General features: G+C 40.3%; 1 pseudogene across 1 annotated transcript; it reads right to left on the reverse strand.

The window, feature by feature from the left end:
• Nucleotides 1-794: 794 nt before the first annotated feature.
• LOC100940914 lies at nucleotides 795-2,463 on the reverse strand (annotated as a pseudogene). The gene has a single exon (XR_001161844.1). The product of XR_001161844.1 is annotated as a zinc transporter 9 pseudogene (transcript).
• Between the last annotated feature and the right edge of the window lie 2,293 nt (nucleotides 2,464-4,756).

Genomic DNA, 4,756 nt, shown 5'->3' on the forward strand with positions numbered 1-4,756 from the left:
AAACATGGCATGGGAGCCAGTTTAAAAAAAAAAAAAAAAAGCAGCACACTGGCCATGGAAATATCCAGGATTACTTTATATTTCCTAACATTAAAAAAATTAAACCAAATAAGGGGAAAAAGGAAAGAAGAAAAAGAAAGTTTACAGAATGGCAACTCCTATGATCTGAAATAATGTACAGAAATGTTTTCATTCAATTCAGTAAACAGAGCCATTTTTGGAATTAACATTTACGGATACCTGGGTAGGAGAGTGTTCTTTTAGTACTCAGGTCAAAATCACAAGATACACTGAAATAATTTCCACATTCCATAAGGAAAGACAGACTTTGAAGAAGAGTGACTGTTTAAAAACCACATACCAAAATTAATCCGAATATTTGAGATTCATGGAGTGAAATCTTCAGTGGCATCAAAATTAAAAATTATCCCCTGGGCGCCACTCTTTTACCAATGCGAAGAAAGGAGACATGATTACAAGGTACAATATACAGTGACAAGCTATCATGAGAAACTATACACAATTTAAGTAACTGAAATGTTCCCTATGGAAGCATAAAAACATGATTTTCAAATTGATTCAACTTGTAGTGAGTCTCTTAGATGTAAGAAGTCGATTTCATTCTGGGGCCTGCTGAACTGATCTTTACATAAAACATTTCCTCCATCTCACAAAAAAATGGCTTCTGAACGGCACCAACTCCTTCAATGTGGGAGAGGAGGAAACGGGCTTCGCAGAGTGGCTTACTAAACTTGTTTCCACGGGCTTCACCAAGGTGATCCATTCCATCACATTTACAGTATCTCCAAATCTACATGTCGAACTTCAGGATTTCGTTTCTGTAGCATTTGGTCAAAATCTTGTTTCTCCAAATATGATCTCGTAACAACTCGTCCATCGAAATCTACTTCTGCCTTAAATCTGACTTTACCTAATCCCAGATCTGTGGCTTTAACATCATGAACTGCCCTTACTGATGGGTCATTCTCCAGGAGTTCAGTAAGCCGCTGGACTTGCTCTGGCTGGATGGATCGCCCTAAGAGCGCTTCTGTGTTAGTGTAGATGAGGAAAGCTGATACCACACCTAATAAGGTGCCCACACCCAGAGAACCTAGGCTGTCATACAGCGGATTGCCTGTTATAGAAGTAAGGCCCATACAAGAAGCTGCTATTATCACTCCCAATACTGCTGCAGTATCTTCCAATAATATCACATTTGTACTAGGATCACGACTTTCCATTACATATCTGTAAAATGACATTCCTTTGGCCCGAGCACTCCTACGAAGTTCATTTATAGCAACAAGAAGTGTGGCTCCTTCAGATACCAATGATCCTGCTAAAATACAATATGCCCATAGAAGGGATTCTATTGGTTGAGGATGAAGCAATCCCATGACTCCATGGTACCACGATAGTCCTGCACCCATCATGAAAATACCAACACCACTAAATAGCGAAGAAATATAGCGCATATTTGAAAATCCATAAGGGTGAGAAGGATCTGGTGTTTGAATAGACTTACTGATGCCCAATGCTAGTAAACCCTGATTACAAGTATCAGACAGTGAGTGTATAGCTTCTGAGAACATACTTGCTGAACCCGTATAAATCCAGGCAAGAAATTTAAAGAAACAGTTTAACCCATTGATGCAAATGGCAACCATCACCACTTTTCCTGGTCCTTTAAAGAACACTGATGCGGCTCTGGAGCGTGGCTTGGTGTTTCCCAAGAAATCTCTATATTCTCTTAATATTTTTTGATTTCTAAACAGCCGTTCTCTGTATTCTATCTCTGCTTCCTTACGCAGTTTCTTTTCTCTGGCAAGAGCTTCAGGGCTTCCCCAGACTTCCAAAGATTTTGCTTCCACATCTGATCTCAAGTATACAGTAAAGGACTCAGTATCTTCATGGGGACTTCGTCGTCTAATTTTTCGAAGTTGGTCTAGATCACTGGATTTAAGGCAGAACTCATTCATTGCTCTGACTCCAGTAATGAAATTATTCTGAGCGTACTTTGATCCATACTCCCTTTTCTTAAGAACTGCTTTAACTCTTACTTGGAGAGGGTCTTGCTTAAGTGGAGCTTTGAGTTCTGCACCTATATTTTCTGCTGTTTCATCAAGAGATGATACTTTTTCCACTCTGAGAGACTGTGATCCTTGTCCTTCTTTCTGAATATTCGTGGAATACGACTTTACTTGACTGAGTATACAAACATATGAAGGACTACATGAAACCATGTTTGAAAAGCTTCCAAATGTCACCAAATTCTGCCATCCCTGGCGGTCGCTGGAGCCGTGGGCCGCCGCCCTGCAGCGCAGACGGAGCCGGCACAGTGAGGACCAGCTACATCTATGGGTCGCAGCGGCGGCGGCCAAGCCCGGTAACATCCTGGCGGGGCAGAGGCCCCTAGTCGGACAACGCCTCCTGCCTCCGCGCCGCCTCCGGCACCAACTGACTCCATAGCTCTAGGCATAATTTTCAAGAGACGAAGTATGAGGACAGGTCAGTAGGCAGGTGGAGTATGGGACTACATAAAGGAGGAAATTTATTTTGGCCCTTGAGGGAAAGGAGCAATGAGTCAGTACAAGCAGTTTTGGGATTGGTTTTGTAGGATATTGCCAGTTGCTCTGATGGGTAGGGGTTGTCCAGAGATGTCTGGTCCCTGGGCTCAGACTGACTGAGGCAATAGAATATTGGCCCAGATTGAAGGAGCCCAACAGAAAAGGTGGAGAGTATACTCTAGATTTTAGTGGGCATATGAAAAGCCTGATTTGAGTCAAAAATTCACTGTGTGGGCAGTTTCCAGTGACTACAAGGTTCTACGATTTCAAAGGGTCAGAATTATGTAAAATCCAAAGGCTTGATTAATAGAGGTTGTAGGAAAAAAATTTCTTTATGAGAGAATAATTTCTATAGGTGACATCTAATCTAAAGGAAAAATTTGAACTCTAGGTCCATGGTCAAAAGTAAAAATGAAGGGTTAAGTTCCTTACCAATGGTTTTCTCTATTTATGTATTGAGACAGAGTCTCATTTTATTGTGCCCAGTAAGGTGACCTGGTTTTATATCTCATAGCAATCTTGAAGTGTTGTCATCAAGCCAACCTATTCTCTTGGCGGGGACTCTAGGCACCTGCATAACATACAGCAGTTTTTAGACAATCCAACTGGCTGGGCCTCCGTAACTACCAAGATGACAGGCATGAAGCACCACCTCTGGCCAAAAACCATAGTTTGAAAAATATCCCAACATCAAAGTCTGGAGTGGTGGCTCATACCTGTAATCCTAACACTCTGGGATGGACCAAAGTAACTGAGCACTGTGGTGGAGCACCTGGACTCCCCGATACTCAAGAAGCTGAGGCAATAGAATCTGTTGAACCCAGGAATTAGATATTGCAGTTAGCTATGATGACATCAGGGTACTCTAGCCAGGGGGAAGGAGTCAGACTCTGTCTCAAGGAGAAAGTAAATGACAACTTCGATAGGATGGAACAGTGTGCCTTCCATGTAAATTCATGTTAGCCTGTGTATGAGCAGGAACAGAGGATTGACTGTCACTCAAGTATTCTCAAGACCTCAGTACTTCTTATGCTGTGAGTTTTTTGAGTACCTCAAGTTTTGGAAAACTTCGTCAAGTTGTTTCATTGAAATAAGTATTTCACCCTTTGTAAGTGTACAATTCTGCTTTTCTTCATATAGTAACATAATTCCTCAGCTATCATCACAATCTAATTTTACAATTTTGTCTTCTCCCACCCCCACAGAATGTGAATACCTACTAGCACTCACCTTCCTCTTCCCCAGCACCCTCCCCCACCTGCCCCTAGTTCTAATACACAATTGGCTTTGTTCTGATGTTTTGTTCTGAGTTCAACTGTACTCTGTCTGGTCTTTTGTAACTGGTCTTGTTCCCTTATCATAATTATTTTAAGGTTCACTCCTATTGTAAGATAAATGTTCACTTCATTCCTTTTGATTGTTGAAAATATTCCATGTTGTGTATATGGCACTTGAAATGTATCCTATCATCTGTAAATCCCATTAGTTCTACTGAAGGCATTCCCTTCTCATCTGAGATTTTTTTTTGAAATTCAACATTTTAATTTTGGTATAAATTATGTAAATGTTTTTCAGAAAGTATCTAAGACATTCCACTGTACGACATATAAAATTGGTATCTGAGAATGTAGATACAATAAACTGGAAATAATGCACAAAATTGATTTACACTCATAATTGCATGCTAAATGATTTTATAATTCATATTTACAACCTTCCTCCCCAATAAAGATTTTGTATCCTGGATTAGTCCTTCACATTTTGTGATATTTGGTATAATGTTCAAACACACTTCATATACTCTGACCTCCTCTCTTTAAACCAGTCATAAAATAAATACATACTATAGATTACTTGAAGGCTTGCTTGATCTTCTATTTACCTCAAGATGAAATATTAAAAGAGTGGAGAATTAACAAGTTGTAACTCGGGTAATTATATTAACTCTGTTCAAGTACCACTGCATAAAACTAAAATTAATCATGAAGTAGCAAACTGTCTAACAGGTTGTTTATGTCCTATCACTCTCATAGCTTTCTATTGTTATATCTTCTTCCTCTATGTCTCTTTGGGATGAGAAGGGCAGAGGCTGGCTGGCAGGCACTTGGCTCCCACTGTTCCGACTGTAAGGAAGACAGTAGCTTTCAGATTCATAGGTTTGAGTGCGTTCACCCTGAGCCTCTTCTGCA

Source organism: Otolemur garnettii, unplaced genomic scaffold, assembly GCF_000181295.1.
Source record: "Otolemur garnettii isolate 467f Iridium unplaced genomic scaffold, OtoGar3 scaffold00289, whole genome shotgun sequence".
NCBI classification, from domain to species: Eukaryota; Metazoa; Chordata; class Mammalia; order Primates; family Galagidae; genus Otolemur; species Otolemur garnettii.